Consider the following 27,623-nt stretch of genomic DNA (forward strand, 5'->3'; position numbering starts at 1 on the left):
AACGCTTGAGTTAGTGGAGCGAGTGCTGTGACCCCGGCCCCCGGCCCCAGTGGCACTGACCGCGGTTCTGCCAGCAGCCGTGGCCGCCCCACCATGTGCTCCTGCCCAGGCCAGAGGCCCTGGGAGGTGGTGCTTCGCCCGTCAGAGCGGCTGGCATGCCATTCTTTTCACATGAGTAATAGCAAAGCTGGTCCAAGAAATGTCCAGTATTTTCCCCCTGCGGTTGCCAAGTCTCAAGGGGATGGCCCGATGGCCTCATCACATGAGCAGTCCGGGGGGACAGCCTCCTGGGCCCTGGCCCTGCCTCAGGGGTCTGTCCGGGACCCGGGGCGAGAAGTGCAAGCCTGTGAAGAACCAGACAATGGGACGATTTGCCCCTTTGCTTCTGACCGAAAATCACTTCGAGTGTGTTTGAAGGGCTCTGTAGAGACTTTCTGCTTTGAGCCAAGTCCTCTCAAGATACCCCACAACGTCTGTTGGCATCACGATCTTTCTTTCATGCAGTATCCAAACATTTCACTTCCAAACATTTCACTTCACTCTCTGGCAAGAGTTGGTTGAGTCTGGGGTTGGGGTCAACCGCCTGGGCACTCATTTCCCGCTGTCTGATTTCTGGTGGGTGAGGGCTGAGCCCCTTAAATGAGCAGAGTGGATCCGAGCGAGCAGATCTTGTCCGGCTGGAGGGGGATGACTTCTCTGCAGGCTTCAGCTGGAAGATATCCACATCACGTGCAAGGTGCATTTGGTGGGGGGCGGGGGGAGGTTAAATACTGTGTCGAGATGCATGAAAAATCACATTAAGCCCCGTGCGAGGCCGAAGATGTTTCTGGGAAACTGGGTGTCTGAACAAATTACCGGAAGGTGTGAAGACAAACTCTGAAGCATTTTTATTGAGAAAGAGTTTGTGCTGTTAATGGGGATGAGTTACAGGGGCACAGTCATGACATTTGTCATCAGAAAGGCCAAGGGAAGGTGGGCGACATGTTGTTGAGACCCGGGAGCAGGTGGGTTGTGCTTTGTCAGCGGGGTTTCGCCGCCTCCCTGCCGTCGGTATGTTTGTCCTCTGCCCACCTTCCCTTGCTGTACTTGGGGAACATTTAACGACCCAAGCAATAAAACCTTCAAGATTACCCAGGACAACCTGGGCAGATGTTCAAGAGGGTCCCATTGGGTTATGGAACATGGAAGAATTGACATGCCCCACATAACTTGGGGCTTTCCTAAAGATTCTTGGTAATACATAATTTTTTTGATGTTTATTTATTTGTGTGAGTGTGTGTGTGTGTGTGTGTGTGTGTGTGTGTGTGAGAGAGAGAGAGAGAGAGAGAAAGAGAAAGCACAATAAGGGGAGGGGCAGAGAGAGAGGGAGACACAGAATCCGAAGCGGGCTCCAGGCTCTGAGCTGTCAGCACAGAGCCCAACGCGGGGCTCGAACCCACGAACTGTGAGATCATGACCCGAGCCGAAGTCAGATGCTTAACTGACTGAGCCGCCCAGGCACCCCTTGGTAATACATAATTTTTCAATCTAGAAGTTACTGAGCGTTGGTACAACTATAGGCGAGCTTGCGACAGAGTCGCTGTTGTGATGCATAAACAGATCGAGAACACCTCACCCATCGGCACCATGTGTCTGCATTTGGAGGAGGCCCTGGGATTCCTGGAAATGCACGTTCCCAGGCACAGAAGAGGCTGCTCCTGTCAACTATGCTGATGCGGTTTTCTGAGCGCCGGGACAGAATTGGCGGCTCTCCCTCATCTCACCTGCCCGAAGCCAGCACCCCTGCAGGCGTGGCCGGCACTCGAAGAAGACCCATTTCCATGACCGGCAAAGTGACACTGGCGGTGGGGCAGGAGGCCTCCGTTCCCCTCCACGGGGAGTCACCCACAGCACCGCGGGAGCATCTTCCTGTTCCGGCAACTGCCTTCCCCCAGAGAGAGCGATCCCAGAGGAAGCGAGGCAGAAACCACAACCTCTTTTGGGACCTGACCTCAGAAGTCATCTTGTCTTCCCCGCAGTGTCCTGTGGGTCGCACAGGTTGGCCCCTTTCATGTGGGGAAGAAGGAGCGGCTCTTTCCCGAGGGTACATGCTGGTGAGGAACCCTCATTTTTCATTATCTTGGGTGTGTGGGCTGTGGCTTTTAGCTGGAGGCCACCGAATCTGACTCTGGTTAACTTACCAAGAAAAGGAACTGGACAGAAGTTACTGGATAGTTCTCAGAATCAACCGGAAGTCTGGAGAACAAGGTTCAGAAAGGGGGCAGGAGCCCGGGAGGCTCTCAACCACAATTTAAGTCCAGCCGCGGGAAGCTTTTGGTAAGGATGTGGCCTGTGGTCCGTGGCGCTGAAGCTCCTGGGCATTGCTGGCACCGGCCTGTCACAGCTGTGGCTTCTGCGGACACTTCCGAAACGTCCCTGGGTCTGTGACTCATCCCGAAGAGCCGAAGGCTTGGGCAGGATTGATTGTCGGAGCCTGCTGAAGTTTCGCTACAGGTGCATGGAGGGCGGGGCCGGCGGGTGGGACCCTGCCCTGGGACCTGTAACAGGGATGCCGGGACGTAGGAAGAAGGTATAGATGCAGAGGGCAGCCCCCAAGCAGCAGACGTCCGGCCACCTGGTTTGTGCTGAGCTCCAGGGTTAGTTTTCATCTCAAATATACCCAGTGTCACAGCATTAACATAGTCCTGAAAAGTTACCTTGACTCGGATTGCGGTTTACATACACGGGCTAAGCTTAGTACCTTTTAGAAAAACGCAGATAATCCTTTTGTAAAGCAGCTAATCCTTTTAGAGAACAAATGGTCACTTCTTAGCCATTTTATTTTTAAAGACCCAGACCCCTATGTTGGGTTTTCTCAAGGCAGAGTTTCGGGCGTCCAGGTTTTCTCTTTTGCTCAGAGTGAGGAAACACAAGAAGCTGAGTTTTTTGTTTTTTGTTTTTTTTTTTTTTTCCTCCGCTGTAATAGATTCCTGTCTGGAAGGAAGTATGGGCTATTAAACTTTTTAAGCAGCTTCTGTTTATTTTCTCTTACCTATAAGGCTGTTTAAGGAGCCAGTTTAACTGGAGCATTTGCATGAGGGAGGAAGCAGGCGTTTTTAGTTGTTACACCCGGTAGGTCACATTTGGAAGATTCACCATTAACATTCGTTTTTTTCCTCCCGTAAGAGGCTTTCCCATTACAGCGGGAATATTTTGTTCCATTTCTTAGAGCTGCTGTCACCGTTTCCTGGATCACAGAGCGGGGCCCCGAGGTGACAGCTGGGCAGGAGCCTGGACGGGGTGGGCTTGGTGAGCCAGACGGAGACTAGACTCTCCGCTCCAGTCTGGCGACAGGTTCTGCGCGTCCAGAACAGTCCTGATGGCCACGGGAGCGCGGAGAACCAGCAGGTGAGGAGCTAGAGGCAGGCGGGGAGACCAGTGGGGCAGCCGCTCTCAAAACCTAATAAAGAGATGGGAGAGAGAGAGAGAGAGAGAGAGAGAGAGAGAGAGAGAGAGCCCAGTAATAGCTCCCATTCAGGCACCTCCAAGTGTCAGGTGCTCTTGTCTCTCTTTGCACAGAGCCAGGCAGGCATAGTGGTGTGGCCTCCGCCGTGGTGGGTTCGCACACGCCTCTCGGGGGGTGTCACGCTGTAGACCCGGCGGGCATTAATATCTCACTGAGACCAGTTCGGCTACGTCTTCCTCCAGCACTAGAACCCATAGGGCTCATTGGTTGATAAAATGAAATAGTGGCTTATATTTTCAGGGGCTGTGTTATTAAAAAAACATATTCCCTGAACTACTAGGATCCTACCCATTGTGGATGCCCCGCGGAGAGGGCACAGGAGGGGATCGCGGGTTCCCTTAGTGGGGCTGAGTTGTCTTCCATCTGAGAGTGGCACGTATGTGAGATGCCAGCCCATTTTATGGCTCGTAAAACTGAGACTCGGACAGTGAAAGGAGTTGTTCAAGGCCACATAACTGGGAAGTGGCCGAGCTGGGATGCAAGGCCGGGTTCGTGTGCGTGCCAGCTGGGGCGTGTCGCCAGACCTGGACGCTAGGTCTCGCCGAGGAGGAGCAGCCTGGGGGGAAGCCGCCCGGAGGCCAGGCGGCTTGTTTGCGACTCCTCGTGGCCTGCTAGACCGTGATCCTGAGATGGTCGCGTCTTGGCATAAAATACGTGGCTAAAGAAAAAACAAAAAGTAACATTTTTCAGTGATTTATTTTAGTCATTTCCATCAGATTGACTCATTCCATGCTAGGGCATAAAGTGAATCACTTTCCTGGTTTAATTTTACTTTTAAGACAAAATGCCAATCCCGGTGCATTTTAACATACTATTATTATTGTATTACTGTTATTATTTAAAGCATTATGGCTTTTTTTCCCCTTTAGGTGGCTTTTTCCATATTTTATACTGTGTTTAGCTATAAAACAGAAAGCACCATCATTTTTTTAGCTAAGAAAATTGATGCACTCTACAAAAACTATTAGAGAGAATATTGATTGCCTGCATACTGTAATCCTGAATTGCTTCTTTCCTCCAGGTTCGTGTATTGCCTTAGTGGTGACCTTCAGATTTATGGGTAGAGCGGAACTTCAGAGAAGATTTGTTTGGGAGATTTGCTGGGTGTTTTGCTTATTTCCCAACCTACTACACGCAGCATCTGAACAAACTTTAAAACCCCTTGATTTGACAAAGAAGCCAATCTCTGATGGCTCAGGTTCTGTTTATCTAGGTGTCTGGGCTGCACCCACTTCCCGGCTGCTCCCTCTGTCTGCGAATTGCGCTGGTTCTGACTGACAGGCCTCTGTGTGTTTCCTCAGAGCCCGGACTTTCTGAGCAGGAAGGAAATAGTAGAAAACTTAGTGCAGATAACGCGGTTCCGTAACTGCTTTTAAATGCACACTTGATCATTGCTGCCTATCGATTCCATCCACCCTCTTCGGAGAGTTTTCCAGTGTGAGTCCGTTCCTTTTTTCCGTTTTAATGGTCTTTCTCTGTGCACCAAGAACCCACCCTTCCTTCCTTCCTTCCTTCCTTCCTTCCTTCCTTCCTTCTTCCCTCTTTTCTTTCTTTTCTTTTCTTTTTTCTTTTCTTTTCTTTCTTTCCTTCTTCCTCCCTCTTTTCTTTCTTTTATTTTCTTTCTTTTTCTTCCTTCCTTCCTTCCTTCCTTCTTCTTTCTTTTCTCTTTCTTTCTTTCTTTCTTTCTTTCTTTCTTTCTTTCTTTTGTTCTTTCTTTCTTTCTTTCTTTCTTTCTTTCTTTCTTTCTTTCTTTCTTTCTTAAGAGACAGAGGGAAAGAAAGCGTGCACACACATGAGCAAGGGTAGGGGGGCAGGGCAGAGGGAGAGAGAGAGAGAGTCCCAAGCAGGCTCCACGCTCAGTGCAAAGCCCGGACTTGGGGCTTGAACCCACAAACAGTAAGATCATGACCGGAACCGAAATGGAGAGTCAGACGCTCAACCCGCCGAGCCACCCAGGTGCCCGAGAACCATTTGTTCTGGGTGTGGGACAGATTTGCTGTGCTGGCTTAGGTGAGCATGCTTGTCTGATCCCAGATCCCTCTGCAAGGCTGCCTGAGTACAAAGTGAAAACTGGTAAACGTCTCATCCTGCGTGCAGACTTTGCGGTATGTGGTGGAAATGTGCATCTCCCTTCAAAACAACATTTTGGAAAGCGCGGGATTTGGTAGCTAAGGGCTGCACCCACCCCCGACCTCCCCACCTCCCACCTCCATCAGAAAACAGTTGTAGCATTTAGTTTCATGTCGCCCTTTGAGCCCAACTTTTATAGCCGAGCAAAACACTGAGTGGCTGTGTTAGAGGTCAAGGTCAGCACACATCAGCTTTCACCCTGCAAAGGGAGAATGAGCTGAATAGCCAGCGAAGTGACATGTTTGTGAAATACAGTGACTGTTGTGAATAGATGGATGTGTTCAATTTGTTTGCAGTTGTCAAAACCTCATGAATTGTAAGCCCGATGACATTGTTTGCTGATTCACATCAGTTTTATTTTATTTTATTTTTTTTAAATTTTTTTTTCAACGTTTATTTATTTTTGGGACAGAAAGAGACAGAGCATGAACGGGGGAGGGGCAGAGAGAGAGGGAGACACAGAATCGGAAACAGGCTCCAGGCTCTGAGCCATCCGCCCAGAGCCTGACGCGGGGCTCAAACTCACGGACCGCGAGATCGTGACCTGGCTGAAGTCGGACGCTTAACCGACTGTGCCACCCAGGCGCCCCTCACATCAGTTTTAATTACACATGTGCTGCTTAATCTTAAAAGCAAAATTAAACCTTGGATTGGTATACACTTCAAGTTACAACGTTAAGCCATTTCTGTTTGGGGGAAGGAGTTTAATACACATTGTAAGATAAAGTTAGGAGGTCCTTGGCATCTGTCCATGGTGGCTTATGTAATTAGCTTCTGTCAACTGTAATTTTTCAGGTTAATTTCTTCCATGGTGTATGCCGTGTAAATAACAAAGTTACACATCCCTTTATACATTTAAATTGTTACCTAAATCCTTAGTATTAATGCAATAAAGTATGTTAAGTAAATTACATGGGAGTATCAGTTGTATGGCAAATAGGTAAAATTGATTTCTTTTTAGAAATCAGCAAAGATATTTTATTTGTCTAACAAATACAGGGATTTATCAAATCTCTAGGCCAGGTGCTAGGGACAGAGAGGTCACATGGTCACGGCCTTCAAGAACCTGCTAATCTAGCATGACCTTCCCAAAAGGTTCCCTGGGACAGGTGCACCCCAGGGTTTTCTGCCAGGCGTGGTCAAATGAGGGCTGCGGCCTGCAGGGGGTACCCCTTGGGAAGTTCAGGAACACCAGCTGTTTGCAGGACTCTATCATATTCCCGAGTATGTTGGTCTGGGCTCCGGAATTCTTTTTTTTTTTTTTTAATTAAAAAAATTTTTTTTAATGTTTGTTTACTTTTAAGACAAAGAGAGACAGGGTATGAGTGGGGAGGGACAGAGAGCGAGGGAGACACAGAAACCGAAGCAGGCTCCAGGCTTCGAGCTGTCAGCACAGAGCCTGGCGCAGGGCTTGAACTCACGAAGCTTGAGATCATGACCTGAACTGAAGTGGGATGCTTGACCGACTAAGCCACCCAGGCACCCCTGAAATTTTTTAAAATGTTTATTTACTTATTTTGAGAGAGAGAGAGAGAGAGAGAGAGAGAGAGAGAGAGAGAGACAGAGACGGGGAGGAGCAGAGAGAGAGGGAGAGAGAGAATCAGCCTAGAGTCTGACACAGGGCTCGATCTCACAAACCTGGGCTGAAATCAAGAGTCAGACGCTTGACTAACTGAGCCACCCAGGCTCCCCTGGGCTCTGAAATTATTAACATGGGGTCTCTTGTGAGTGTTCGGGTAGAATTCAGAGGGTCTGTAAATTTAGATGGTGAGAAAATGTACCTCTTTATTTCCATATAATTGTCTTCCTTCATACTTTTATTTTCCTCATACCTTAAAAAAGTTTTTTTACGGTGGAGACAATGAAACAACTTCGTCTTAGAATTTGACTTTCAAATTTCCACACGGTAGAAGTCATTTCTTTTGGTATGGCTCCATGAGTTTTAACAAATACATCAGAGCTGTGTAACCAACACCACGATCAAGGCACGGAGGTGTTATTGCCTACCCCCTCACCCCGCAAAGAAAAACTCTCCTGTATTGTGTCTTTAAAGTGAGACCCTCCAGCCCCACCCCTAACTCCTGGCAACCACTGATCTGTTCTCCATCCCTACAATTTTGCCTTTTCAAGAATGTCATATACTTGGACTCCTACAGTATGTAGACTATTGAGTCTGCCTTCTTTCACGTAGCATGTGGCTTTCAGAATCATTCTAGTCCACGGCTCGTCCCATATTCTGTCGTGTGGAAGGATCATCGTGTGTTTAGTCTTTCCCCAGTTGGGGGGCGTGCGGTCTGGTTCCAGTTTGGGGCACTTAGGAATCAAATGGTTCCGACCTGTGCACATAAGTTTCTGTGTCAAACTAGGTTTCCAGTTCACTTGGGAGAAGTAAGTATGATGGGATTACTGGGTTGCACGTCACGTATGTTTAATTTGATAACACACTTCCAGACTGGTTTCCACGGTGGGTATCACCGTTTGTGTTCCCACCACCAGAGTGTGAATGTTCCCCTTAATCTGCACCCTTGCCAGCATTTGATAGTGTCAGTTTTTTCCTTTAAAAATGTTTTGCCTTTATGATAGGTGAGCTGTGGGATCTCACCGCAGTTTTAATTTGCGTGTCCCCAGTGACCAATGGTGTTGAGTGTCTGTTCATGTGCTTATGTGCCCAGAATACATCTTTGGTAGCATCTGTTTAAACCTTTCATCCATTTACAAAGTTACGTTTTTAGTCCTATGTATTTTCTCTCAGGTCATTAAAAGTATTATTATGGGAATAAGCTTTCTTAGACGGCCCAACGGAGCCACGTCACCAAAAAGGTTCAGAGCCCTTGAGAGACACATTATCCTTAAAATATCTTTATTCTTGACGTTTTTGCACCTTCTTGTGGAACATCCCCTTGTTCCCAGTCTGTCACACACCATTTCCAAGGTAGCAGCTTGCCTGTGCTAGAACATGCCGCTACCCCATCATCCTTTCTGTTCCGGGTACATAAAATGCGCTTTCAAGATATCGCTCTCAAGTGTGGGCGGGATTCCTTGCACCTCCCTCCTCTTCAGCAAGCGGTAAAGGCATGGCTTCTATTTTTATTTATGAAATTCTTTGGCCCTCTTTGCTTCTTTACTCAAATGGAAGGAATCTTAATTTGAAGGAAAAATGTGAACCAACATATTCCAGGAGAATGGTCCTGTTCCAGATTTTGAATTAAGAGCTCTGTCTTAATGCAGGGAAACAGCGTGAGTGTGTGGGCCATCTGTATGGCACCGTGGATTAACATCTTTTCTGCCCGATCTCTGTGTTTCTATCACAGCTCCTCAGCGAATCTCACGTCCCGGCAAAAATGCCTTTTAGCTGACTGTGATATTTTTAAAAAGTCTCTTGTGGACCCTTTTAAGTGGACAGCTAAATTCTGACTTAGTCATAAACGAATCTATGAGTCAAATTTCAATACAGTCTTCAATGCCTAGTATTTTCAGGAACCATAAGCTTATTTATGCCCAATACATTAGTTTCGTCTGGTACTTCTTGTATTAAGGAGTATAGGGACGATATAAGGCAGAGAAATGTTGCGTCACATTATTTTACTTTAACGAAAGGTCTTCCTGAAGATTCTCTTCTTCCCCATCAGAAAGAAAACGGCAGTTGAACGAGAGAATTAAATGCAATGTATATATTGAAAATTCACGTTTGGCACACACATAAAAATATGCCACGGCGAGGAACTCTGCCATGTGTTCATTATTGTTTTAGGATGAATGCTAGTGATAAGTAGATACCCTAAATTTAATACTTGGCTCACTGAGCGTATGCAAACGAATGTTAAGTGCTTTTGGCGTAGGGAGTAGGAGATATGAAATAGCTCCTTACCTTCCAGCTGTGGGCAGTCCCTCTGGGCACATGAGGGTCTCCATGGGCACAAAGAGTGAAACAGTGACAAAGAAGTGCCTCTCGCTGAGTCCATTTCAAGTCCTGTGAACTCACGTGGGCGGTTTCAGCTCGTAGCCTGCAGAGAAAGCAGGGTGGAGAAGGCGCTTCTGCGCATTTGCACACGTGTATGCTTGTGGCCACTCTCCCGCTCAGCCGTATCAGGTTCCTCTTGCTGCTGTGACAAATTACCATAAATGTAGCAGCCTAAAGCAATACCCGTGGCTTACACCCCGTTCCCAAGGTCAGCACCCAACACAGCCTCTGCGTCTGGCCGGTTCCCTGCTTAGAGGCTCGCAGGACGAAATCAGGGTATCCGCAGGTTACCTGTGCTTCTTGACGGCGGCTCTGGGATGAGTCACTTCCAAGGTCACCGGGTGGGATCCACGTTCCCGCACTGGCTATCGGCTAGGTGGCCCCCGGGTCTTGGCAATTCCTCTCCTTGGCTCGTGGCCCCCGTCCTCCAGCATCAGGCCAGCGTCTGGGGGGGCCCTCTCCTATTTGGGTATCTGCGTGCCCCCCGCTGCCACATCTCTCTCACTGGTGCTCATGAAGGCTCATGGGACTGCCCTGGGCCACTCGACAATCCGGGATGTTCCCCTGTGTTGAGGGGAGCTGCTTCATAACCCTGATTCCATCTGCACAGCCCCTTCACAGCAGCACCTAGGTGAGCGTTTGATGGAGAAAGCCGAGGGGTGGGAATCTTGGGGGATACGCTCGGAATTCTGCCTATCAGCGCCCTACACGTGCACATTAATAGCAAAATAACAAAACTCAAGGTTCTCCTGAGCGACTGTTTGCAGCAAAGGAATTTGTTTCCATTTTCGAGACAATATGTGCTGAGCTAATTCTGTGATATTTACACATTTGGTGTTTATGCCTCACGGACTCCATTATACATATCTTTAGGAATTCTCTTTACATAAATTAAGATGATTTTTCTCCTTCCCGAAAACATAGCAACATGCTGCGCATTCTGGATGGAAACGAGGAATTGTTTATACCACGAGCCAAGTTAAACTCTGGGAGGATTCAGATGCACGAGAGATAAAAACGTGCTCAAATGTACAGCATATTTTAGGTTTCCTAGGGATTTCTGTGCAAGAGTCATCACAAATTAATATTAAGAAGCTATTTGAGGGGCGCCTGGGTGGTTCAGTGGGTTGAGCGTCTGACTTCGGCTCGGGTCATGATCTCGCGGGCCATGAGTTCAAGCCCCGTGTCAGGCTCTGTGCTGACAGCTCAGAGCCTGGAGCCTGCTTCGGATTCTGTGCCCCCCACCCCGCCCCTACTTGTGCTCTGTCTCACTCTGTCTCTCAAAAATAAATAAATGTTAAAAAAAAAAAAAAGGCTATTTGATTATGACACCAAGAATGTATGTGAGGTTCCCTGGCCTTTAACAGAGAAAGTAATTTTAAACACACATCCTATCTTCCTCCCTGGGGCTGCCCAGGACAACCTCTGTCGCCCGGGAAAGACAGATCGACCCTATGTGGTGGCGAACAGAAGCTCAGGCTTAGAGTTTGGATTCCGTCTCTTCTCTCCCCAGTCCTCACCCTCCAAGCGGGGCCATTTTTGGCAAGTTCTGTGGTCCCAAGCCTCTGTGTTCCTGTCATGGGGATGATCATCTTGCTTGTAGGATTTAACGAATAAAATAATCTAAGAAAATAATATGTAACTTAGGGAGAGCTAGACACCGGTTACTTAGACAACCAAACGCACACGCGCACACACACACACACACACACACAGAGGGAAAGAGGGAGAGAGAAACTAGTGGTTGGGACTCAGCTTACTTTCTTCACACTTGTTCTGAAAAATTCTGGAACCATTATAGAGCAATGAAGTTTCTGAAATGAAGGGATAATCTTGGAATCAAAAGCAAAAAAGATGAGGCTCGCCTCTCCTCCCGACCCCAGCTTTTTTATGAGAGAGAGAGAGAGAGAGAGAGAGAGAGAGAGAGAGAGAGACAGAATGAGAATGTGAGTGGGGGAGGAGGAGAGAGAGAGGGAGACACAGAATCCGAAGCAGGCTCCAGGCTCTGAGCTGTCAGCACAGAGCCCGACACGGGGCTCGAATTCAAGCTGTGAGATCATGACCTGAGCTGAAGTCAGATACCTAACTGAGTGAGCCGCCAGGCGCCCCTCACCTTCCCCTTTTCCTTAGAGCTGTCGGTGGGTTTTTGGAGGTGCCACACGCCAGCCCCTCCTGCAGACACAGTCTCAGCTCGCTGGTCCCCATCTGATTGTTTCGCCATCACCTGCCCGAGTGTGGCTGCTGTTCTGTTAAGATGATGTTCCTGTCCTTCAGTGTTAGAATGTTTATTTGCCTTGGCGAGAAAGTCACACACATTTGTCTTTGGGGACATGTCTCTGAAATCCACCCGCAAGAAGCTACGTGAGGTGCCCCCCGCAGATGGGAACTGGCCCTCTCTCCAGACGGGCAGGCCTCATTTGCTTCCTGGCTAACCCTGTGGTGCTCGGAGTTTCCCAGAATGCTGCATTCCTCCCCAAGGATAACCGCATTATTCGGAAATGCCGGACTCTGGACCTTCTGTGCTTCCCCGGCTCAGCCGTGGCGCAGCCCATCTCCCGTGGGACCTGTGCACTGTGCCACCTGCGCGTTCACGGGGGAGGAGGACAAAGTGGTCCCCGCCCCCCGGCCCGGCGCTCTGCAGTGGTTTGGGGCGCTGGAGTGCAGGGGCTCTGCACACAAGTGGGGGAGCTGCCGCCCTAGCTGTGGGGTGGGGCCCGTCTCTAAGACACGGCCTCGGAGGGCCCTCCAGGCCCTGGGGACCGCACCCCCAGGCGGCCTCCTCCTTTAGACCTCTACGCAGAGGACCGCCGTGCCCCTCGCTGGCAGCGCTGAGCGCGGGGCTGGTGTTTGGGGCCCCGCTAGGACATCCCCTCCGGACAGGGGCTTTCCTGCCGACCCCGCGTCCCCCCAGTTCCGCCCTCCCCACCAGCACTGCTGCCTCCGCGCACCTCTGTGGCACCTGCGAACCCTTTAATTGGCTGGGGCTCCCATCTGCGAGTGCCCTCCTCTCCTCCGGTTTCCATGGAGAGGCTGGCAGCGGGGACGTCCAGCTGACGGTGTCGTCTCCAGGCCCACCAGCAGCCCCTCTGAATGCTGTAGGGTGTGGGTCTCCCCTCCTCTTTCCTCTGCCTGGGTGGCTGAGACTTCCCGCCCCCTCCACCCCCTGCCACGTACAGGGGTGGCCCCCTGGCAGGTGGCTCCCAGTTTGGCCACGGGCAGGGCAGAGCTTTTGTTACGAAAAGCAGCCCAGGAGATGATCTCCCGCCTGCCTGCGCCAGGGTACCCTGGGCCCTCCTTCTCCTGCCTCTTGATGACGGATGCTCACTGTGTCCAGACCCAGCCAGCTGCTCTGTGGGCAGCTGTTGATGACATAGGCCCTTCCGGCTGGAGTGATGTCTGGGCCCTGCACCTTTCTGCCCAGGGGGGGCCCCTTCTTCAGTCATCTCCACCTAAGGGCACCTTCTCTGACCTGTTTTGCAAAGTACGCGGCCTTGGAGAAGCTTCCAGCAGCCCTCCAGGGTCATGCTGGGCCACCGAGGGCTGCAGCCTCCCACCAGGGCCCAAGACGGGGTCTGCTAAGAGCCCAGGCGGTCACCCAGGTAGAAGCTCCTGGAAAAAGCTCCTGTTGTGGGTCGTGTGGACTGAGCCTCAAAACCGTGTAATTGCTTTCTGAGGCCGTGAGGCAGACACCTATGGCTTCTGCGGTCTCGTGTCACGGCCGTCCTCCCTCTGCCCACCCCGCTCATCCTCCTCCTTGATGTGCAGACGGCAGTGGCCCCTGAGTCCCAGGTCTCAGCTTCGGGGACACGTTCTCCTTGCACGGCAAAAGGTTGTGCACGGGGCAAACCACGCCCACGGTGCCGCGCCCCGAGCCGCAGCCCAGCCCCGCACCCCCCCCAGTTTTCACTTCCGTTTGAAAATGACTCTCCATGTGTGAGGCCTCCCAGAGGTTGATGTCTGCCTTAAGCTTAAAGGGCAAAAGGGGAGACACAGGCTTTCAGTTGTGGGATGAATAAGCCCCGGGAATGAAAGGCACAGCATCGGGAATGAAGTCAATGGTATCCTAGCAGGACTGCTGGTGACAGGTGGCAGCTCCGTCGTGGGGAGCTCAGCGGAGTATAGAGAACTTGAATCACTAGGTCGTGCACCTCCCTGAAACTAACGTAATGTGGTGTGCCAGCTAGAATTTAAATTTGGGGGAGGGCGTCTGGGGGGGCTCGGTCGGCTGGGCGTTTGACTCTTGATTTTGACTCAAGTCATGATCTCACGGTTCGTGGGTTTGAGCCCTGCTTCGGGCGCTGTGCTGGCAGTGTGGCGCCTGCTTGGGATTCTCTCTCTCTCTCTCTCTCTCTCTCAAAATAAATAAAGAGGCATAAGAAAAAACAAACAAAAAAAAGGTGTCGGAGCCTCACCAGTCATGGCCCAGCAGAGGCAATAGTGAAGTTTGTATGGAGACTGTTGGGTAAGCGTGCGTGGCTTTGAAATCTGACATTATTTGAGCCGTCGAGTCAACACTTGTGGTATGTAACGCATGGTGGCTGGTTTATGCGTGTGTCTGTCTGTCTGGACTTGCCCGGGTCAGTAACCTTACTGAAGCACGGGTTCTGAAACCCAGCCCCGTGGGTGTTGTGTGACTCCCCAGAACCACGTGATCCCAGCTCACTGGACGATCGTACTGTTACCCCCGCTGATACTCGAGCTGCTAATGAGCCGAGCGTCTCTAATGCCAACTCAGTTTAAAGACGACCAAGTGTTTGTGCTTGCCGTCCTTTTCAATGATTCTTGCTACAGTGAAGGCGGCCGGTGTTAGAATTGACAGGAGAAGGAAGTCTGGACCGCAGTCCCTGCGGGAACGTGCTTCTGTGTCCAGAGGCCGTTACGTTCGGCTGCAGGCAGGACTCTGATGTTTTTACTCCTGACGATACTTGGAAAACAAACGAAATGCAGGAACGAAGGCACTGATCCCAGTGACTTGGCTGCAACATTTTTATTAGGGGGATTGAGGTTTTAAATCTGTGACTTAAGTTGTACTGCACGTGATAATGCCCTTTTAAAAATCTGCATTTTCCCCCACCTCAGGAAGAAATAAAAAGGCACCTTCTCATGAATCATTTGATTAAAATTCCTCTCCAGCACCCTGCACAGCTCATTCACTGTGGAATCGTTGAAAACCGGGTGATTTGCACCTCTACACTTGCCCAAATGAAATCAGGAGTGTGATTTACAATTATAATCCCGGACTCTCTGAGCTGAAAGGGGTTCTAGCAGTTGCCAAAACCGGGAATGGCATTTTGCAGATGAAAAACAGAGGTCCTGGGGCCCTTTCTCATTCGGGTAGGATCAGTACCTTGGCAGGGAGAAAAGGGGGGATTCCTGAATTACACTCTTTTTAATAAACTGCTTACGTGTGTGTGTGTGTGTGTGTGTGTGTGTGTTAACGCTGTGACTCTTACTTAAACATATTAATAAATATGTATGAATAATATTCAAGTAGATAATGCTATCTCATGTGTTTTTTAATGAGATATGATATGCTTTTTTAAAAAGCTTTCATTCTCCTATATTTCAGAGTAGCAACCTAGTAAGGTGTAATGCCAGTTTAAAGTCAGGAGGCCCCTAGGGGCGCCTGGGTGGCGCAGTCGGTTAAGCGTCCGACTTCAGCCAGGTCACGATCTCGCGGCCTGTGAGTTCGAGCCCCACGTCGGGCTCTGGGCTGATGGCTCAGAGCCTGGAGCCTGTTTCCGATTCTGTGTCTCCCTCTCTCTCTGCCCCTCCCCCGTTCATGCTCTGTCTCTCTCTGTCCCAAAAATAAATAAACGTTGAAAAAAAAATTAAAAAAAAAAGTCAGGAGGCCCTTCTCTCTCTCTCTCCCTCTCTTTCTCTTTCTCTCTCTCTCAAAAATAAATAAACATTAAAAAGTTTTTTAGGGGTGCCTGGTTGGCTCAGTCGGTTTAGCATCTGCCTTCAGCTCAGGTCATGATCTCAGTTTGTCAGGTTGAGCCTCGGGTCGGGCTGTGTGCTGACAGCTCAGAGCCTGGAGCCTGCTTTGGATTCTGTGTCTCACCCTGTCTCTGCCCCTCCCCTGCTTGTGCTCTGTCTCTCTCTCTCTCTCTCAGAAACAATAAATGAAAAAAACTTAAAAATTTTTTTAAAGAAAGGAAAAAGGGGCTCTTGGGTGGCTCAGTTGGTTAAGCGCCCAACTCTTGAGTTCTGCTCAGGTCACGATCCCACAGCTTGTGAGTTTGAGCCCCACGTCGGGCTCTCTGCTGACAGCATGGATCCTGCTTGGGGTTCTCTTTCTCCCCCTCCTCTCTCTCTCTCTCTCTCTCTCTCAAGATAAATAAACAAATATTAAAAAAAATGTAACGTCAGGAAACCGGCACTCTCCCCATGTCCTGCCATTACTTGTGTGCAAAATCGCTTTTCTGTCGAAGACTCTGTTTAGTTAGTGTTACAGAAATTAACAAAAAAACCCCACCCCTGCTAAATGAGATAATCATTGTGAACAAGGCGGCACAGCAGCCCCTCAATGAGGGGTCCTGGGGTGCTCCTGGTCTTAATTACAGAGTACTGTTCAGCCCTGACTCAATTTGTTGTTTAAACAGACATTTTTAGAAGAGTCAGTTTGTATTTTCTTCAATCCAAACTATTTTTAGAATTGATGTTACTTTCCTTGCATATGGTTGAGGGGTACTCGGTGAGGCCACGATACACTTATGAATTATGAAATGATGACACAGTCAAGCTGCTCATCACAACTGTCACCTCACCTTTATGTGTGCGTGTGCCGAGAATACTTAAGATCCACGCTCTTGGCAAGTTTCAAGTATATGGTGTGGCATTATATTATTATTTTTTTTTTTTTTGGTGGGGTCGGGGAGCAGGGGAGAGGAGCAGAGGGAAATAAAGAGAATATTTTTTTTAATTTTCAAGTGTTTTATTTGTGAGAGAAAGAGAGACAGCGTGAGCATGGCAGGGGCAGAGAGAGAGACACACACACACAGAATCCGAAGCCGGCTCCAGGCTCCGAGCTGTCAGCACACAGCCCGGCGTGGGGCTCGAACCCACAAACCACGAGATCGTGACCTGAGCCGAAGTCGGAAGTTTAACCAACTGAGCCCCCGGGCGCCCCTAGAAAGAGAGAATCTTAACCAGCCTCCGCACCCGTGTGAAGACCAACGAGGGGCTTGAGCCAACGACAGTGAGAACCTGACCTGAGCAGAAATCAAGAGTCGGACACTCGACCGACTGAGCCCCCCGAGGCGCCTCTCCAGCGCAGTGTGATAAGCTGTAGTCACCATGCAGGGCATTAGATCCCCGGAACTTACTGGTCCTATAACGGAGAGTTGGCGCCTTTCGAACAGCATCTCCCTTTTCCCCATCGTCCCTGCCCCTGGCCACCCCCATTCTACTCTTTGCCCCTGTGCGTTTGACTTTTTAAAATGCCACGTTTAAGTGAGATCATGCAGCATCTGTCTTTCTGTGTCTGGCTTAGTCCACTCAAGAGAATGGCCTCCAGGCCCATCCGTATTGTTGCAAGTGGAAGGGTTTCCTTCTTCCGAAAAGCCGAGTGAGACTCCACTGTGTATATAATGTCTATACTTGTACTGCGTTGTACATTAGGGTGATGGTTGGCGTAACTATTTGGAATTAGAAGAACAGACACGGAGCCAGAAGGCAACATCTCCATCCTCTGGCCCCAAATCTCTCCTCTCCAACCCCGGCCCCCGGCCCTGAAGATTCCAGGGTGCCAACTCACCGGAGTGAATTAGGACGTTGTGTTTCAGATCTTCTAGAAAGAACGGGGGGACCCCAAAGAGTAAAAGCTGCTGCTGCAGAGAAATGCTTCCTTCCCTCTCTTGGAACACAGTTTTATGAATGCCTTTCTGAACAAAGGCTATGAACCAATCCCATCATTCATTATCTTTAAATAGCATAACATTCCAGTGAAATGTTTCTCCAGATGTTTCAGCAAGAGAAATCATTTGTTTGTGGTTCACATTATAGCTTTTTTAGTAAAATAGGACTTTAGGGCTTCCCCCCCGTACTGGCAATCGTTCCGTCGATTGCGGAAATCTTCCGAGGATCCTTTTTGGATTCCTTCACCGTTTTTAAAAATCTTTAAACTTCTTATTTTCCTACGGTGAGCACCCAGAACAACGTTAAGTTTTGTCTTTGGAAGATGAATTCATTTTGCCGTCTCCAAACAGGATTCTCACGTTGTAGGTCTAGCGATTCTGGAAAAAAAACAAGCCGGAGGCCCAAACACAGGATTCTTTGTTACCGTAAGCGATTGCAGCACACATTTTAGAAGGGTCAGCTGGGTGCAGGCCACCACATCGCCATGTGGGGTGGTGGCAGGGGGATGCGTGGAGGGAGAAAACGTGGCCCGGTCTTCCCTGGGATTCCAGTCCGGGGGAGAAGGGCAGATACAATGGGAAGTGAACGAGCAACCCCAAGGGGACGTATTCCACACAGCGGGGTGCAGGCAGGGCCCCGATGAGCAGAGGGGAGGGACGGGTCCCCAAGGACAGGCAGCTGGAGGCAGGCCACCTGCAGGTTGACAATCCAGCCCATCTGTGGTTCTGGTCCATTCTATACACCTGCCCTCAGAATATCTTTCTGACAATCCTGTCCTGCCTTGGGTGCCTCCTTGATTAAATGCCTTGGAAGCTCCTTGTTGTGTTCATGCAAGAATTCTTCCTGCTCAGCCTAGACCACAGGCCCCTACCAGATCCCAGCTCACCTCTGATACCTCCCGTCCTGCTGTCCTCCAGAGCTGCTCTGCTCACACCCCTGCTGGTGAATCGTACCTGCTCGCCATGCTGCTCGCGCAGCCTGGCACGTCCCTGCTACACGCACCCCTCATCCAAGTCTTTGCTCAAGTAGCGCCTCGTTCCTTCCTCCAGGAAGCCCTCAGGGACTTCCTCCCTCTCCCACGGAGCAGTGCTCCCCCTGCACCCAGGACATTCCCTCGTTCAGTGAGTCTTGTTATAGCTCCGGCCGGGAGGAGGGAGTAGGAGCTGACGCCCCTTCTCCTTCTCTGGGTCACTTCTCCGTGCGCCTCAGAGTCTGTGCCCTCTTCCCTGGGCTGTTGGGCCTGGCAGCCCCCCGGCGCTCACAAGGGCATCAGTGTGTGTTTGGGAATGAACGAAGGAAGCCCTTCCCACGTAAGCGGAAGGTGGAGCCAGGGGGAGGCACCGCACCGGCGAAGGCAGGGCTCTCGTGTTTGAGAGGCCAAGGCCAGTGCCACTGAAAAGGCGGGGCTTGCCCTGGGTTGTGGAGGGGTGCTCCGGTCTCGAAGGTCTGCAAATGATAAAATCAAGAACTTCAGATTCCACTTTCTTTCCAGCTAGCACCTTCCTCCTCCTCCACCTCCGTCTGGGGATTCTTGGACAGCTGCCCGGCAGCAGTCGTGGGAACAACACATGCTTGCTGAGTGCCCATTCTGCTCCGTGCACTGGCACCGCAGCCCCGGGGGAGTCACAAACACAGATGCCAGGCAGGCGACGTCCAGGGACCGGGAGAGCCCCGCAGGCCTCAGCTAGGAGAAGCAGTACCTGCCGTGGCCACAGGGGGCGCTGCTTCTCAGATTCGGCCCTCGTCCGTGCCGGAGCGCAGCCCCGGTGGGCAGGCCTTCGGATTGTTCGAGAGAAACCGGACATCTAGACTGGGTTGGGAAATGCTACAATTAAAAAATGTGGATGACTGAAGTACATTCTTTTTTACACCAGAAGGGCTAAAGAGGGTATGTTTCTTGTTGCCTTTGGTCTCCGGGCAGGCAGCTCTCCACCCCAACTGATGCATCTTGGTTGGTTTCTTGACTTCCAAGAGCTCTCCATTTCCAATGCCACGCAGCGCCACCTTCTCCGTCTTGCCAGAACTACGTGAGCCAAGTCCCCATGGGTGCACTTGAAGGCTCCGTCTTTATGTCTAGGCTCCCTTGGTTCATGGACTCTGGCCCCGGAGCCCTTCACCTGTAGCCAGGTGATCTGCAGAGTAGCGAGGAGGTAAGGCATGGGACAGCCCAGTCCTTCCTCCCGGCCGTGGGCAGAGCCGTGGTGAGTACGTGGAAACACACTGGTCTCATCAACACATCCCAGATTGTGTCACCAGTGGGGGAAAAGGCAAAGAAAAAAGGCAGAATGTCAATGCTCCTCTGCAAAGCTGCATGTCTTTTTATAATATCTCACAGGGAAGAAATAGGTCAGCATCGCCCCAAATGCAGGCCAATTTTCCCGCAGTCCAATCAAGAGCGCGTAGATGGGCCGTTTGACGTGCCAGGAAGCTCGCGATCACCATGTCAGAAGTAATGGGGACGAGTGTGAGTGGAAAGAGAGCCTTGACTCCCAGGGAGATATTTTAAGCAAGGGGGACCGAGGAACCCTGCTCTACCTGCCAGCGATCCGAGGCTGTAAAAAATCATTAGCAGTGACAGGATATTGAGGAAATGAAGAAGTCAGGGTTAAGGTGCTGTGCTCCTGCCTCTCTGAAATGGAATTTTAGAAAACGAAACTTTTTCTTTAAATTGTACCACATCCTTGGTTTAGAAAAGCCAATCAGCTCGCGAGCCTGTGCCCTCGATAGGTCCGTTTGACCGAGTTCAGTTTAGATCGAAAAACCACATCGTGCAAAGCGCCCGCCAGCAGATGAATGGAACAGCACGACGTGGTCCATCCAAACAACGCAGTGTCATTCGGTCTTAAAGAGGAAGGCGATGCGGACGTGTGCTGCACGTGGGTGAACCCGGAGGACGTGATGCTGAGTGACATAAGCCTGTCGCAGGGGGACAAATACTGGATGATTCGACTCACAAGAGGTACCTAGAAGTAGTCAAATCCCCAGAGACAGGAAGTAGAACAGAGGTCACGGAGGCGGGAGAGGGGGGTGGGGGAGTCGTTGTTTGATTTCATCTAGGTGCAGAGTTTCCTTCTGGGAGCAGGATAAAGGGCCACTGGACCCTACACTCACACAGGCACGAAACTGGCAAGTTTTATGTGCTGTAGATTTCCCCACAACTTAAACAGTCCTCCAAGAGCAGGAACCTGAGGCCTGCATCTGTGATCGCAGGCCAAGACATCTTTGAGACCCGGAAGTGCTGTCTTATCACACAGGCCAGGATACCCGGTGACTTATCTCTCTATCTCGTCTGTCTAACAGCAACCCCAGCCATTTTTACGTAATTTTATCCTTCTCTTGTTGACCCGCCAGGCATCACCGCATCCTGTCCTAAGGAACACAATAGGATTCTGTAAACTCGAGAAGGGTATTTAAGGAAACCATCGCTACGAGTGTAGTTCAGAGCAAAACGTGCTTGTGTCTCTATTAACTTCTGAAAGCGTATGTTTTTCTGAATCCATTCATCTTTCAAACTCTGGCCTGTATCAGGATGATTTCAAAATATTCCCCCTGCCCCTCTGTGACCTCTGTATTGAGGAAGAAGACTTTGCTGGTCCTTTTCCCCGGCATGCAGGGTGTCAGAGATTCCTCTGGGGCTCTTCAATTCCTGAGTTTCCTGGTCTCACGGAAGGGCAGTTGGGGACAGCCTGTGTGTGGCCTCCTGCCTGCCGCAGAGTCGCTCACATTCTCCAGTCCCAGATTAGACAGGTGGACTGGGAGGAACCATGCCCGGGGCTGGGCCTCCTCAGTGGGCTGGGCAATGTTGGCTGGGGTGTGTGTGTGTGTGTGGTGTTGGCGGGCGGGGAGGGGTGGCCGGGGGACTCTGACCTGGCTGCAGACTTTGGGACAGAAGGAAGGAGTAGCTTCCCTTTGGTGTTGGGCTGCGGAGTCTAATGAGAAGTAACGGGGTTGCCACAACAGTTGGGGAGCTCGGCACTGTGGACCCCAAGAGCAGGTGAAGTGCTCCCTTCGGGCAAACACGTCAGCCCCGGGGGCAGGGTGGGGGGCAGCAGTAATTTGGGGCCCCGCTGCCAGAAAGGCTGAGTTGCAGGGTAAGTTTCTGTGCAGAGGGTATGATGAGGATCCAGGAACAGACTGAAGGATAAAGCGGGACTGGGGATTAAAGTAAGACCAGAGCCATGGTCTCAGAGTGACAGCGTGGTGGTCAAGGCCAGATGGACGACTCTGGAAGGTAGACGGGAAGTATTGACTGGATGGGTGGATGGGTTGGGGGATGGATAAGTGGAAGGACAGGTGGGCGGATGGAAAGGTGGGTGGATGGGTGGGTGGATGGATGGGAGGCTGAGTGGGGCGGGGGGTGACCTACCCATGGATGCCTAGGTTGATGAAGCTAGAAAAGCAAGCAAAGATCAGGCCACGAAGGCCTTATGAGGAGTTGAGCGTAGCGTGGAAAGCCATTGAAAGAGTTTAAGGAGGAGGGTGACAAATGGATCTGTGTGCCTGAAAGATCGCTCTGATTTCATGTGGAAAATGGGCTGGGGGAGGTGCAAGACTGGATGCAAAGGGACCGTTTGGAAGGCAGCTGCAGGAAGAGATTGTAGTGCCTTGAAATTACGTGAGTGACAATAGAATAAAGAAAGTGGGTGAATTCCACGAAATTTTAAAGAACACCGTTCTCAGGAAACAGCGACCTAGATATTTGGGGTACAAGAGGAAATGCCCGATGATAACCCCTAGTTGATTAGGCAGCTGGGGGAATGGCAGCACCTTCCGTCAGGGTAGGGGACGGAAAGTGGGTCATGTTTGGGAAGAGGGAGGGATTATCCCGTCAGTCACAGTGCCTGTGACACTTGGTGGCACCCATCTGTCTGTAAGACGCTTCCTCCCCTGGAGCTGAGGGCAGGCCCCGCCTCTTCCCTGCAACCCCAGAACTTAGCTCAGCGCTGGTCCGTGGTTCGGATTTAGGCTGTTGGTCTGACTGGTAAACATGGAGCTGGGATTGGACAGTCTCTGAAGAGCTGTGTTGCTCCTGTGACATGGGGCACGGCAGGAAGACTTGAGGAACTGGCAGGTCAATGTGGAGAAGCTTCCAGAACAAACCGGCTGTGGGGAAAAGGTCTCCGTGTCTGGGCAGCATCTCAAGCCCAAGGCAAAGTGCCAGCCAGACTTCGGGCTCCTTGTCCCGGGGCACCTGTGTGTCTCATAGCTCCAGGCTCTTGTTTGAGGAACCCCTTTCTCATGACAAGTGTCACGAACACTGAATGTCACCCTTGTTGCAAAGGAAGCTGATGTGGACAGACTGTGTGTTGCCTTCCCCCATGAGAACAGGGCTTGGCAATCAACCAGACTCACTATTATAACATGTCCTCGGGGAAGTAGGTCATGTGTCCCCAGGAGAGTCACAGAGGCCAAGGAGAGTGAGAGGTTTGCGCTGAGCAGGGCTTTCTTTTTCTCAAAGCTCCAAAGGGTGGGGGCCAGGAGCCATTTTGTTTTCCGGCCAGTGGTGCGTTTCCTTCCCAGGATTAGTCATCCCCACCCCGTCCGCACCTCTGGCTCTGAGGTGAATGAACACAGAAGTGCGTTCTGTGTCTTGCCTCTAGCTGACCCCTGGGAGATGCTTGCCATTGTTGGGCTCTCTCCTGGTCCTCCTTGTAGTTGAAGAAGAGAAGGTGGCAGGTCACCTCTGTGGGGTGTTTGCTCGCGACCTAGCGTGACTCCACAGAGTGTCCGCTGTGGCGCTTCCCACGGGTTTCTGAGAGGCCTCAGTGAGTGGTGAGGCATCACCCTGTGGTGAGGTGGCCCAAGATGGGCCTGCGAGGAACGTAGCAGAACCAGGGAGGCTGGGCGAAGGGCGCGGGAGGATGGCTTCCCCCTTCAGACTCAGGAAGGAGAACGGGTCCCTCAACAACCTGCTTGCGAAGGGGAACCAAGGTGATTAATTCTCCTGCAGGAACAGAAGAAAGAGGGACCTTCTGCTTCCTTACCATCGCTCCAGAAATATGCTCACTCCCCTCGCTCATCTGAGACAGTCACAGACGACTGATGGGGTCTCCGACCGACCTTCAAAATGAAGGAGTTTGCCGTTCATGGAGGGCTTCTGTCAGACTCCAGCTAGAGACTTTCCACGAGCCCAGAGCGTTCTGAGCAAACCCACAATGTAAGGCCTCATTTCCCACACTTTCCTTATCTTGCCTCAAAGACATTTCCATTTTCTCAATATTCCGTCCCCAAGATGTGGTAATGTTGCTGGTGTTCGATGTTGAGAAATGTGTCCCTGGGACCAACTGTGGTGCTATAAAGGAAATGATAGTTTTCCTTCTAAATGATTTTATATTTACACTAAAGGATAAATACATAAGATGCACTGAAACCCTCAAGTGATTGAAAATAAATATATGGGGGCATCTGGGTGGCTCAGTTGGTGGAGCATCCGACTTCGGCTCAGGTCATGATCTCACGGTCTGTGAGTTCGAGCCCCGCGTCCGGCTCTGTGCTGACAGCTCAGAGCCTGGAGCCTGCTTTGGATTCGGTATCTCCCTCTCTCTCTGCCCCTCCCACACTCATGTTCTCTTTCTCTCCCCCCCCTTTCTCTCTCTCTCAGAAATAAAGATTTTGTAAAAAAATTAAAAAAATAAATATATGTATTTACTTAATTCAGTGATTAAATTATTTACTTAATTGGAGACCGCACCAGGGCTGAAACACAAAGAGAAAACGTGCATTAAAATACACGGAGGGAGAATGGCCGTCCATGCATTTACCGTTAGCTGATATTGCTCACCTACTACGTGGCTGGTGCTGCTCAGGGCCCTGGGAGGAGGGAGAGGAGAATTCAGACTTTGCCTTCATTTCAGGGCCAGTAAATAAAGGACATATGCATGGAGATGTTGATTGTGGCAAAAAAAAAAAAAAAAAAAGTGAGGACCCATCAAGAGGAAAAGTTTGAAAAAAGATGGGTTCCACTTACGGGTCATGGGACAATCTGCAGCCCATCAGAGGCGTGCTTCAGATCTATAAGGGCCAACAGGTGGGATTTCTGCGATTCGTTAATCGGTGGGATGAGCAAGATGCCTCGTGCATGTCGTGTCCCCAGAGTTTACATCTGCGCTCACTTGGCTGTCGAGCATCGTGGGCATGGCGAACGACGTGCTGAGACACGTTGCAAGTTACCACGTAGATCACTCAGAACATGCGGTTATGTGTTCAAGGACAAAGGTGTGCAGAGACACTCAGTGGGTCATCACGTATTTGTACCACAGCGCACGTGTTCAGGAAAAGCCCCTGACTTCGAAAATTTAGTAAACCAAATCGGCCTGACCTCCAAACCAGGATTGGCAGAAACATGGTGACAGTGGGTCCCTGGAGTTCAGGGGAATGGTCATGCCCAAGGGTCTGGGTTTTATCCTGGAAGGCCAGGAGACCGTGCCTTTTGAGCCCAGGAGGATGAGTATAGACTCAGGACACCAACAGAGAGTTTGAGAACATGCACCCCCCCCATCGCCTCTTTTTTAGTAGACTTTATTTTTTAGGGAAGTTTCGCTTTCACAGCAAAATTGAGTGGAAAGTGAAGAGATTTCTTATGTACCCCCTACTCCACACACACAAGTCTTCTATCAACGTCTGGCATCAGAGAGGCACACAGACACCCCATTACTGGTCTCCAAGTCCATGGTTTACATTGGGGTTCACTCTTGATGACATCCATTCTGTGGATTTTGACAAATGCACATGACACCTATCCATCATTTTAGCATCCTGCGGAATAGTCGCACTGCCCTAAAAATCCCCTGTGGGCCATCGATTCATCCCTCCCTCTCTCCTCATCTCTGGCAACCGCTAATATTTTTTCACTGTCTTCATGGCTTTGCCTTTGACTTCTGTCTTCATTAACGTTTGCCAGAACGTTATGTAGTTGGAATCGTACACGTAGGTAGCCTTTCCAAATTGGCTTCTTTCGCTCGGCACGGGCGTAGGGTCCTCCGTGTCTTGGCTTGGTAGTACCACACTTGGGTTTAGTGCTGGATGACAGTTCATTGTCTGGACGCTTCGCAGTTTACTCATCCATCCCGCTAGCAGAGGGCTTCTTGGTTGCTTTGACGTTTTGGCAAAATTATGGATAAACATTCGTATGCAGTTGTCCGTGTCAGCGTTACATTTTCGACTCGTTGTGGTAAACGCCAAGGAGCGCGATTCCTGGATCGTATGATAAAATTACGGTTTCTGTGAGAAAATGTCAGACCGTCTTGCAAAGTGGCTGCACCATTTTGCATTCGCAGCAATGAACGGAAGTGTCTGTTGCCTCACATCCTTGCCAGCATTTGGTGTTGTCAGTGTTCTGGATTTGGGCCCTTGTACCGGGTGGGTGGTGAGATCTCTCCATTTTAATTTGCATTTTCCTGATGACATCTGTGTGCACCATCTTCTCTCCTGCTGATCTGTCACCTGTATACTTCCTCAGGGCGTGGCCATTTGGGTCTTTTGCTCATTTTCTTTAAGGATTGGAAGTTATTATTTTTATTTTAAGTTTATTTATTTTGAGAGAGACAGAGAGGGGTGGGGAGAGGGAGAGAGAGAGAGAGAAAGAGAGAAAGAGAGAGAATCCCAAGGAGGATCCTCACTATCAGCATGGAGCCCGACATGGGGCTCGAACACATGAACCGTGAGATCATGACCCAAGATGAAATCAAGAGTCAGACACTCGGGGCTCTTGGGTGGCTCAGTTGGTTAAGCGTTTGCAGTTAAGCATCAGACTTCGTCATGATCTCTCAGTTTGTGAGTTCGAGCCCTGCATTGGGCTCTGTACTGACAGTTTAGGGCCTGGAGCCTGCTTCAGTTTCTGTGTCTCCCTCTCTCTCTGCCCCTCCCCTGCTCATGCCCTGTCTGTCTCTGTCTCTCTCTCTCTCTCTCAAAAAAAAATAAAAATAAAAATAAAAAAAGAAAAGAGTCAGACACTTAACTGTGCCACCCAGGTGCCCCTGCCTGTTTTTTAATCAAGTTGTTTATTTTCTTATTGTTGAGTTTTGAGAGTTTTTTTGTGTATTGTTGGTAACAGTCTTTTATCAGATGTGTCTTTTGCAAATGTTTTTCTCCCAGTCTGTGGCTTATCTTCTCATTCTCTTGACATTGCTTTTTGCAGAGCAGAAATATTTAATTTTAACGAAGTTCGGCTTACCAGTTCTTTCTTTCACAGCCCGTGCCTTTGATGGTGCATCTAGAAAGGCATCGCCACACCCAAGGGCATCTAGGTTTTCTCCTGTGTGACCTCCCAGGGGTTTTATAGTTTTCAGTTTTGCATTTAGGTCTGTGACCCATATTGAGCTAAGTTTTATGAAGGACTTAAGGTCTGTGTCTACGTTCATTTTTTTTTTTTGCAAGGGGGCGTCCAGGTGCTTAAGCACCACCTGTTGAAGAGACCGTCTTTCCTCCATTGTATTGGCTTTGTTCCTTTGGCAAAGATCAGTTGACTGTATTTCTGTGGGTCTATTTTGGGGCTCTCTGTCCTGTTCCATTGACCGATTTGTTAATATTTGTGCCCACACCACACTGTCTTGATGACCGTGGCTTCATGGCGAGGCTTGAACCCGGTAGTGCCTGTCCTTCAACCTTGGTCTCCTTCAGTATCGTGTTGTTTACTCTGGATCTTTTGCCTCTTTGCACAAATGGTAGCATGAGTTTGTCACTATCCACAAAATAGCTTGCTGGGATCTTGATTGTAATTGCGTTGAATTTGTAGATCACATTGGGAAGAATTGATGTCTTGACCGTGTTGACTCGTCCAGTCCTGCATCCTGGCGTCTGGGGATTTGGATGCCGGTCACTACACAGTCAGAGGGCAGTTTCTGAAGTGGACTCTGAGGGCAAAGTGAGATGTACCCAGGAGCGTGGGCCTTCCTCCAGTCAGTCCACAGCGTCTACACCGTGCCCCACACGGAGCAAACACCTCATAAGCCAATGCTGGGTTGGATTCCAGGGAGGGAGTAGTTCAAAAAAAAGGAACAGTGAGGAAAGCCTCCTCTAACTGAGGGCCAAGATTTCTTATCTGCTCCTTTAAAAGGTCCTTTTCAGGGGTGCCTGGGTGGCTCCGTCGGGGGAGCGTCCGACTTCGGCTCGGGTCATGATCTCGTGGTCTCTGAGTTTGAGCCCCGCGTGGGGCTCAGAGCCTAGAGC

General features: G+C 50.2%; 1 protein-coding gene and 1 long non-coding RNA gene across 6 annotated transcripts in view; one reads left to right on the plus strand and one right to left on the minus strand.

The window, feature by feature from the left end:
• Positions 1-27,623, plus strand: part of PTPRE (protein tyrosine phosphatase receptor type E) — a 163,946-nt gene that overhangs the window by 12,978 nt on the left and 123,345 nt on the right. The gene's annotated exons all lie outside the window — the stretch shown is intronic.
• Positions 1,403-10,301, minus strand: LOC123380950. Its single transcript, XR_006587408.1, has 3 exons — positions 9,888-10,301; positions 9,504-9,639; positions 1,403-4,163 (listed from the first exon to the last, which is right to left on the minus strand). It is a non-coding gene; the product is annotated as an uncharacterized LOC123380950 (long non-coding RNA).

The sequence above is a fragment of the Felis catus genome, chromosome D2 (genome assembly GCF_018350175.1).
Source record: "Felis catus isolate Fca126 chromosome D2, F.catus_Fca126_mat1.0, whole genome shotgun sequence".
Classification (NCBI taxonomy): Eukaryota; Metazoa; Chordata; class Mammalia; order Carnivora; family Felidae; genus Felis; species Felis catus.